This window comes from Pinus tabuliformis, chromosome 6 (assembly GCF_031772625.1).
Source record: "Pinus tabuliformis cultivar Carrire ecotype Pingquan chromosome 6, CPIR1, whole genome shotgun sequence".
Classification (NCBI taxonomy): domain Eukaryota; kingdom Viridiplantae; phylum Streptophyta; class Pinopsida; order Pinales; family Pinaceae; genus Pinus; species Pinus tabuliformis.
The window spans coordinates 1,038,256,728-1,038,268,083 of NC_142292.1; positions in this window are offsets into that span (position 1 = coordinate 1,038,256,728).

An 11,356-nucleotide genomic window follows, 5' to 3' on the forward strand; every position below is an offset into this window, starting at 1 on the left:
CCATCACTTGACACTCTGGTGTTGGATATAGGAAGCAGTTAAATTCCTTGGCTATCTTATAATGAATAACATTATGGGTACTACCTAAATCAATAAACACTATTACCTTTTTATTCTTGATATATCCTTCTATTTTGAGAGTTTGAGGAGTGGAAATTACTGCCAATGCATTAGAATACATGGCTAAATTCATTTCTTTTTTATCTTGGGTTGGTTCCTAGTATATATCCTCCTCTTTTGATGTTTCTTGTTCCTTTTCTTCCTCCTCTTCACAAAAAAATGTAAACTTTGAAACGAGAACTCATACTGTTACCCGTTTTGTAGAGATAGCAAAGTAGTGACCCGATTTTGAAAACGGGTGATGCAGAACACACATGTGTTTTTTAGAGCATAGTTTTTGGCACTATAAATTTTTTTTATGTACATTGCGTTTTAGAATGGTAGTGTTTTTAATGCTGATTTAAAAAAGTGGTAATTCTACACCAGGCCCTTTCTTTAAAAGGTTTTTTTTTTTTTTTTTTTTTTTTTTTAATGTATGAAATGTAAATAATTATTTTGTAAATTTAATCATTTTTGAAGTGGTCATTTTCTTCATATTTTCTGGTTTTTATTTTAATTTTAATTTTTTTGTAGTGAGGTTTTTATTGTTTTGCATATTTAAATAAGAAGGTCGATATTTTGAATTTTCAATATTCTACATATTTATACATCGTTAATTAATTTTTCAATCCACATGAAATAAATGTTTCTAAAAAACAATATTTTTTTAACAATGGACATAAAAATTACCATTTTTAACATAAATATAACTAAAAAAATATATGTTTTGATAATTTTTTGCTAGAATTGACATGTCAAAAATCACAATTTTTGTACGAAAACTCTAACTAAAAATGGTTAAATAATAGTTTTTTTTTAATGAATTTCATGTCAAAAAATTAATAATAATCATTTTTTTCAAAAAATAATGATTAACTTAAAAATTAATGCGAAAATCACATATTACAAATATTGAACACATAACAACCTTAATTGAGTGTATATTCTTCTCATAAGATGTCAAAGTCAAAACATTACAAGTATAACTACTTAATAGTTACAAAAACTGAGTTTTATTTCCAAGCATAACTTAAATTTAATCAACAGTGTCACGCAATCCAAACTCTTCATCCTCTAGAGTTTTATCATTGTCTTCTTCCACAATATTTTCTGCTTCCTTTTGCTCATTTTCCTCTTCTAATGGATCTTTGATGTCTGTGAATCTCCCAATGTATGTCTTTCCAAACATTCCATGTAATGGTGGTTGGGGTTCCTTTGCCTTTTTTGCCACACGTGATTCACTAAAGTGCCTTTTCTTCAACTCAATTTCTTGCATTTCATCTAGAAGAAATTGAAGAGCATTAATTTTTTGCTGAATGAAATTGCACTATATTGGATTTTTTTCAGTTGCAATGCAATTTCTTCTTTTTTGAAGGAAACATGCTAGTGTTGTACCTAATTATCAAGCACAAAAGAAATAATGAAGTAAATTAGTACAGTGACATATTAATTAAAAATAACATATTGAAAGTCAATTCCATATAATAAAACTATATGAGTTAGAAAATAAATCTAGAACCCAATCTCCTTCATTTTAACATATGTTTATAAGATAGTTAATCAATAATTATGGTTTTTGATAAATGTTAACTATCTCTCCTTTTTCTTCTTTGTCTTCATATGTTAGTTTTTTCACAGCAGCATCATAAGTCAGTATTTGGCTATGACTCTTTCCGTCTACCCGATTAAAAATCATAGACATATAGTTATCATCTTTTGCTCAACTATCAATATGGAAGAACTCACAATCATTTATAAATAGTTGATCTTTACGGTTAAGAAGATTTGACTTTTGCGTGTAACATGAAATAGTAAAATTTCAATTAACTTGTACATAAATGAATTTTTCAACATTAATCAAATATACATTTTAAACGTATTACCATGTAAGCTGCATCCTTGAATTTGTTTTCCCCTTGAAGCTTGACAATATCATTGCTAATTGTGTGTCTGAATGAACTGTCACAAATCTCCATAATGGTGATGACGTGACTTCTACAAATCCCACAACCACTTTACTAAGAGTTTGATAAGTATAACGGTCACTATCATAGTCAATGTTTGGAATATTGAAACCATGGGTAATATCTGCAATAACTAGGGCATAATCCCTTTTAGGTATGAATTTAGCAGTGTCTTCACAGTCGCCTTGTATTACTTGATATTGAATAGTGTCTAGCCAATTCCAAATGAAATGAGTAAGAGTTGGATCAAGTTCAACATTCTTAATACGTTGCTTCCTTAGTCTTTCGATCTTTATTTTTTCAATAAAGGTTCTGAAACTATCTGGTGCTCCATTATCATCCTTCTTCATCTTTTATAAAATAAACAAATATATGTGTAAGTTATAAATTAAAAATAGTACACAGATGAATAAAAATGAATGTATAAATAAAGATGCCTTTTTAAATGCAATATAAAAAAACTTTTAATGTTGATGTAGAACTTGAATATGGATAGTTGCATACAACATCATCCCAACTATCTTCATTCAAAAATTTAACCATTTGTTCTTGAATTTTCATGTAAACTTTGTGACTGCATAGATAAAGCAACAAAAATTTAATATAATGATATGTATAACAAATACTACCAAGAACAACATGTTTTATTTAAAAGAAAATTATAATATAGAAATAAATAAAAATAATTCAACAAACTTACTTTTGAAATTCCTCAGACATTTCCTCCAATGATAATTCCCCTGACCTCACACGAGATAATATTTTTTTGAAATTTTTTTCATCTTTCACTCCTTGCATTGCTCTCCAAGGTGTGACAGTCATATCTTCTGGAAGCTACTTCATTTCAGGAGCCGATTTATTGCTGGTACATATCAATGGCTTAGACTTTTTGACCTTCTGGTTTTTAATGCCAATGTTTTCTCACATGCTAAAAATCTCATCAATCAACTCCCATACATCTCCAATTCTAAATTCCAATTGGAAAATGTTATCAACACTTCTGAATAAATCACTAATTTTGTTGCCTTTTCCACCTTTTGAATTGGTTTTGTCTTCAATTTGATAGCCTATTTCCATACAACATTCCTTTCAGAAATCTACAGTAACATTTATTCTATCCCCACCACATTTTTCTTGAAATTCACTATGAATAAATCTAACCCTTTGGATGAAAGTCATAGACATCTTGTATTCATTATCTGAATTATGATCCCATGCCACTAACTTTACTTCTGTATCTGATAAACCAGCATAAATGATACATTTTATTGTTTCAAAACGTGGGTTATTAGGATATTCCTCCATCAATTGTCTTTGAGCTTCTACAGAATGGTTCTACCCAAGCACATAATAATTGTACTTAAAACATTTTGGCTTATCAAATGCTTCTTTGTTGGGAACTTGAAGTGGATCAACAAGAAGCACATAACTAAGCACACGAGCATATGGATTGTACCTCATCAATGTCTTCAAGTTTTGAACATGCAGATGATGTGGTTTTCTGACTTGATATTGACATTGTCCTTAACTTGCCTTATAGGTTTGTCTGACATTAAGCTGAAATGTACGACCACCATCAATTAAGTTTCTCTTTGTCAAACTCTATCGAATGGCATTTTGTTTTGTTTTGATAATGCCATCCTCTAAACCAGCTCCTGGTGTAATGATTTCTCTGCTTTCTTTTCAAGTTTCACTAGCCTCTTGACTGTTGGTAATGATTACTTCAAAACCTTCAACTTTACTTTTCTTCTTCATAACATTCTCATCATTAACTGTAACAGATTTATTCTTGGGGATTGTTACTTTTGGTCTTTTACGGCTCTTCTCAGTTCCAATGTCATCTTTAGTAATGGCAACATATGCTTCACTATCAGTTTCAACTTCATCGTCCTCAAAAGTAACTTGTCTACCCTTGCTAGATTTATTCACTAGAGGCCTTTTTTTTCTGATCCCTTGGATGTAGTTTTATAGCATCATCAATTACCACATTTTGCTTGTTTTCCATATCTTCTTCAGACACTGAGTAAAAACTACTGACAACTTTCATAATATCATGCTCTATGAAATGAATGCCTCCCAACTTAATTGAACAATTTTCAACAAAATTCTGCCAAACAAAATATCATATGTCAATAAAAACAAAGTTAAAAAAATATAGTGAAACACTTACAAGAATGAAAAATACAAATATAAATTAGAATACTTATGATGTTTTGTTTCATCTCATTTACGATTTGTTTACACAACTTTGTAGATACCTCTCTCGTGTCATACAATGAATATGATAGCTAGTATTTAATCCTTTCATGTGACTTGGGAGATTTTGTAAGTATGTAAACAAATTCAGTGTCTGGTACCGAACACATATCTATGACTCTTCCCATCACCTCATAAATTTCATTATCATTCGGTATATCAATATATAGATATATATTCACATTTTGGCTTTCTCTTTCTTTCACATACCAGATTCTTGATGGAAATTTTATTTCTTTTGAATTCTTTCAGTATGAAATTATCTTCTTGTCATTTGAGGCACTTGAAAGATTTGTGGCCATGAGCTCAAGTGGATTTCGTTTACCAATGTTTTTTGAAGATGCACCTTTAAGAGTCTTTGGTCTAGAAAGATTCACAGAAATCTTCTTTGATGCCATTTTCCTGAAAAATAGAAGCACATAAATCAGTAAATAACGAAAAAATATTAACTTAAATTAAAAATGAAAATATATCATAAATTTTTAATTTGTATAATCAGATAATTGAAATTAAAAAAATATTAACACTAAGAAAATCGTCCACCACCCCGCTGGCAGGTGGGCCGCCGAGGTGGCGCGGGAGGAGGCTGTGGCAACAACTCCTACCATTTCTCGTCCCATTGATCTCCTTCTCCACCTTCAGGGGGAGGCTGAGGGGTGGATCGAAGGTGGAGAAGAAGATCAATGGGGTGAGAAATGGTAGGAGTTGTTGCCATAGCCTCCCCCTGTGCCACCCCAGCGGTCTGCCGGGTGGGGTGGCACGAGGAGAGCTGCGGCAAAAACTTCTACCATTTCTCCCCATATTAATCTCCTTCTCCATCTTCAATCTACCCCTCAGCGTCCCTTTTGAGGGGTAGATTGAAGATAGAGAAGGAGATCAATATCAGGAGAAATGGTAGAAGAACCCCGACACCACATCGCCGACCCGCCCATCCGCGGGGTGGCAGGCGATTCCGGGAATCGCCCAACCCCCGTGGGTGGACGGGCGGGCTGTCGGGGTGGCGCAGGTGGGGCTGCACTAGCCCCAACCCTGAATCTCCCAACCAACCCCGGGGGGTGGGCGGGCTGCCGAGATGGCGCGGTGTGGGGCTGTGGCGCCCACCTCATGCCACCTCGGCGGTCTGCCCACCCCCCGGGGGTGGTTGGGCAATTGCCGCAGCCCCACCCCGGTGGCTCGCCCGCCTACCCGGGTGGCTGTTGGGTGATTCCAGGAATTGACCAACAGCCACCCCGGCCGGGCGGGCGAGCCGCCTAGGTGGCGTGGGGTGGGGCTGTGGTACCCCCACCCCACGCCAACCCAGTGGCCCGCCCAATCACCTGCCTGCCTCGGGTGGTTGTTGGGCGATTCCGCGGCGCCCACCTCGTGCCACCCTGGCAGTCCGCGCGCCCCTCGTGGGTGGTTGGACGATTGCCGCAGCCCCACCCCGGCGGCCCGCCCACCCGCCAAGGGTGGCTGTTGAGTGATTCCAGGAATTGACCAACAGCCACCCGTGGCGAGTGGGCGGGCTACCTAGGTGGCGTGGGGTGGGGCTACGGCACCCCCACCCCACGCCACCCCGATGGCCTGCCCGCCTGCCTCGGGTGGCTGTTGGGTGATTCCCAAAATCGCCCAACAGCCACCCCGGGCAGGTAGGCGAGTCGCCGGGCTGGCGTAAGGTGGGGCTGCGAAGCCCATCGCGCACCACCCCGGTGGCTCGTTCGCCCCCGGGGGTGGTTGGGCGATTCCGATAATCGCCCAACCACCCCTTGCGGGCGAGTGAGCTGCCGTGGTGGTGCGGGGTGGCAGCCCACCCCGCTCCACGTCGGCGGCCTGCCTGCCTGCCTGGGGTGGCTGTTGGGTGATTCCCGGGTGGCGCGAGGTGGAAGCCCACCCCACGCCACCCCGGTGGCCCGTCCGCTCGCCTCGGGTGGCTATTCAGAGATTCCCGAAATCGCCCAACGGCTACCCGAGGCGGGCGAGCTGCTGCAGTGGCGTGGGGTGGGCTGTCGTCATGAGCTTTACTGGGCCCACTTTGCTCACAACGAACTTATTGTTTAATTTGGTTAAAAAAAAGTATTAATTTAAAAAAAAAAATCTACTTCATTAAACTAATTTAATATGAAAATTTTCAAAGAAAAAAATTTAACTAACCTTTCAATTGCGAGAATTCTTCGTTGAATATGTTGTTGATAGCAATATAGCTGCTCCACAAATTCGCTCCAAGTCTTTCAACGAACCTCAGAAAACCTTGATGTGATGTGAGTAATAGTGATAATGGAATTTAGTATATATGTGAAATTACGTAGATGTTTTACCGTACAGTTAATGTGGGATTAATTTGTTCTAAAAAAATTTAACATGTTAATTTTTTTATGGTGATTAAAGAAAATATGATAAAGTGAATATTATGGAATCATTTTACAGTGGGGTGAATGTGGGATTAATTTGTTTTAGAATGTATTATAAAAATAAAAAAAAAAACATTCAATTGTTTAGTAAATATTATATACTTTAACTATTAAAATAATTTATGTAGAAGTTGTAGTTTACAATTTTAACTTTAATAATTTATTTCATAAAAAAATTTAGTTTACATTTTTCAATAAATTGTAAAATAAAATAATGAAGGGAAATAAATCTAACAAAATTTCTGGAGGGAAATATTTTTGTGAAACATTTTGGGGGGGAAATTTCATTCCCTAAGCTATATAATATCTTTAGGAGACTCTCCATTTGTATCATTCAACATCTTCTATTTGAAAGGGATGGATTGTCCTGATAGTGAAGTTTCGATTTATACAGCATCAACATCTTCATCGCATAACAACTCTATTCATATTGATGAATATAGCAGGAATACTTCCACTATGAATAGAAAGTCAATTTTTCCACTTAGTCCCGATCCTAAAGACTATGAGGGCAGCAGTGATGAAAGAGGGGATGGAGAATTTCAAATAAATAAAGAGTCACAGATTCCACTTATTCCTAATTCTAAGGACTATGAAAGCAACAATGATGATGAACTTGATGACAAATTTCAAAAGTATGGAGTGTCACGGTGTCCACTTAATCCTTATTTTAAGGACTATGAGAGCAACAGTGATGAAGAGCATGATGGTGAAGTTCAAAAGAATGGAGTGTCACGGTGTCCACTTAGTCCTAATTCTAAGGACTATGAGAGCAGCAGTGTTGAAGAGCATGATGACGAATTTCAAAAGAATGGAGTGTCACGGTGTCCACTTAGTCCTAATTCTAAGGACTATGAGAGCAGCAGTGATGAAGAGCGTGATAACAAATTTCAAAAGAATGGAGTGTCAAAGTGTCCACTTAGTCCTAATTCTAAGGACTATGAGAGCAGCAATGATGAAGAGCATGATGATGAATTTCAAAAGTATGGAGTGTCACGGTGTCCAGTTAGTCCTAATTCTAAGGACTATGAAAGCAGCAGTGATGAAAAGTGGGATGATGAATTTCAAAAGAATGGAGTGTCATGGTGTCCACTTAGTCCTAATTCTAAGGACTATGAGAGCAACAATGATGAAGAGCGTGATGATGAATTTCAAAAGAATGGAGTGTCACAGTGTCCTCTTAGTCCTAATTCTAAGGACTATGAGAGCAGCAGTGATGAAGGACAGGATGATGCACTTAGTCCTAATTCTAATGAGTATAAAGGTAGCAGTGACAAAGGACAGGATGTAGCATCTTTAGTAAGTAAACAGTCACATTTTCGATATAGTCCTAATTCTATGGACTATGAGAGCAGCATTGACAATGCACATGAGGAAGAATATCCATTAAACATCGAGTCAAATTTTCCATTCAGTCTAAATTCTAAGGACTATGACAGTAGCACTGAAGAAGGGGAAGATGAAGAATATCCTCCAGGTCAGTATTTGAAAAGCACAACTGATCATGGTGTGGATAACATTCCTCTTAATGATGATGAAAATCCTTATACAAATGATGATCCAATGATGGAGATGTTGCCAAGAAATATTGTATTGAGGAGTAGGAGAAGACCTTTTCATATCAATGCAAGATGTTCTAGTTATACAAGGGGTAGAGCAGAATATCTGACGAGAAGAAGTTCTATCAGTGCTCTCATTTCAAGTGAATGTTGCCAAAAAGATTTCTTGAAACATATGGATTTCAAATTTGCATTAGAGAGTTGGAAGAGATATTTGTCAATGAATAAAAGCATGCAAAATTCATATTTAGTTGGGTGCATGTGTAAGAACTGTGAATAATTTAAACAAATATTCCTTGTGAACAGAATATGAACTAACAGAATATTGCAGCCATTGTAGAAACAGTAAAGGCTTCTAAAGTTAATCTTCATGAGCTTGTGATAAAAATTCCTGAGTTTTATAAATTTAACTAACAAAACCAATTAGAGTACTTACCTAAAATCCTACAGTTGATGATGCCTCGAACTGCTCCTGCTTCAATTACTAAAAGACCGAAACCACCCAGCCAAACTGAGTAGAACCTCACTTACTCAATCCAGTAAGCTTCTCAGTTGAAGCAGATTGTTCCTCCGTGCCCAGAAACCTCAGAACAAGCAAAGCCTAACTATTCCTGATGATAAACAAACTCTCTATGTATAAACTTTCCTCCTCTTTCTTCCCCCTTCTTCAAACCGCCCTTTCCTTCTTATAAGTTTTCATTCGCTGACATCCTCCATCACTGTGTCCAAAGTATGATACGTGTTGATTTTTTTTATAAACAAAATCTGATTTGATTTTATTTGAATATCTTAATTTGAAATAAACTTTATTTATTTATTGTAATTTTTAATTTTTAATTTAATTAATTTTATTTTATTTCATAATTTTAATTTACTATAAGTGGGTCATTACATACATCCCTCCTTCCAAAAACTTCATCCCGAAGTTGGGGTTTATAAAATATATTAATGATTATTATGAGTATATAGGTCTTTATATTACAAAATTGAATTTGTTTTCTTTAATATTTTTTTATATTTTACAACTATAATATTCATGTCATGCTTTAGTTGATTTTCATCTATTCTATAATCATCCTATCCTTTCTAATCTCTTCTCTTCCCATCCTATTCATCCTCTACTAGAGTATGCCATGGCATCAATTATACTTACCTAACCATTCATAAACTCCAAGGATGACAGTGTCGGCTATACCGACCTATTCCCTAGTAGGCATCTGGTAGTCATCATCACACGTTTAGGGGAGCGTGACTCGCACAATCCTCCCATGACTCTAGGGTTCAGATGATAAACAGTGAGCAACACCTCCACCCCTCCTAGTAGAATCAGGGTTAATACCCTATCATGGAATCTCTTTGAGCCTTAATTGTTCTGAAGTTTCTGTCATCACTTGGTCATTTTGGTAATGGAAATTATCTGAATCATCAAACACCAGTCCATGGAAATCTCGTGGCACTGCTAATAGAGGAAGAAATTTGAGAGGAAGCAACATGAGAGGACGAAGCTCTTTATCTAGAAATTCACGTCCTGATTCAAGAGGACCAACACAGGTTATATGTTGGGGATGTGCAGGACCGAATTTTCAACGTGATTGTCCAAAAGCTTCATCAAGTATATTGCATAGGACTAGAAAGGAACCAATATAAAATAACCAAGGCAATCATAGAATTCATGCTTTAGTCAACAACAATCAAGTAGCACATGAATCCACTATAGTGGAATCTTCAGGTATTATTAATGGTATAAAACTAAAAATCATATTTGATATTGGTGCCACAGATAGTTTCATTTCATCATATGCATTAAACAAATGTGGGTTGGCAACTCGTAGAAAAAATGATTTCAGACAAGTAGAAATGGCCTCAAGAGACCTCCAATTCATAGACTCAAGTGTGGATTAATGCAAAATCTACCTAGGGGTCTGTTCGACTAAATTAAAAGTTTATGTCACAGCCTTAGGAACTTATGATCTTGTCATAGGTATGGATTGGCTAGAAGCTCATCAAACTTGGGTATACTGTTATGGGAAAAGAATTCTAGGTATAAATGATGAAGGAGAAGCGATCCAAATTCAAGGAATCAAGAGAAAAGTATCTTTACGCTACATATCAGCAATGAAAATGAAGCGTTGCATAAGAAAAGGTTGTCAAGCATATGTACTTCAAGAAGTAAGTAAAGGAAATGGACCATCCTTAGAACAATATCTGGTGTTAGCCGAATTTCTAGGTGTATTTCCAAAGGAACTACTGGGATTACCCCCTGAAAGAGAGCTAGATCTCACAATAGAATTGAAACCTGGTACTCAACCAATCTCTAAAACACATTATATAATGACAACTCCAGAACTTCAAGAATTTCATATTCAATTGAATGAACTATTGGATATCGGACATATTTGACCCAGTATATCACCTTGGGGTGCTCCTGTAATTTTTGTCAAGAAGAAAGATGGATCCTTAAGATTATGCATAGATTATCGAGACTTGAAACGAGCTACAGTAAAGAATCGATATACTATGCCTCGAATTAATGATCTTTTCGATAAAATGAAAGGAGCTTCTTTCTTTTCAAAAATTGATCTTCGATCGGGCTATCATTAGCTAAGTATTTCTGAAAGCGATATTTCTAAGACTGCATTTCGAACACGTTTTGGACATTATGAATTTACTGTGGTACCATTTGGATTAACAAATGCACCAGTAGTATTCATGAATCTTATGAACAGTGTTTTCTGCAAATATTTTGATCAATTTGTACAAGTCTTTTTAGATGATATACTCATTTATTCCAAGAATGAGAAAGAGTATGAAGATCATTTACGGATAGTGTTGTCCTGCCTTAGAAAACACCAGTTATATGGAAAATTATCCAAATGTTCATTTTTTCAAGAAAAGATTCATTACTTAGGTCATATCATATCAGGTGAAGGGATTTCATTAGACCTTGAGAAGGTAAAAGAAATCATGGAATGGTCAATACCGAAAAATGCACATGAAGTACGAAGCTTTATGGGTTTATCCGGTTACTACCGAAGATTTGTGGAGGGATTCTCCAAAATTGCAAAGCCGATTACAACCCTTCAGCGTAAAG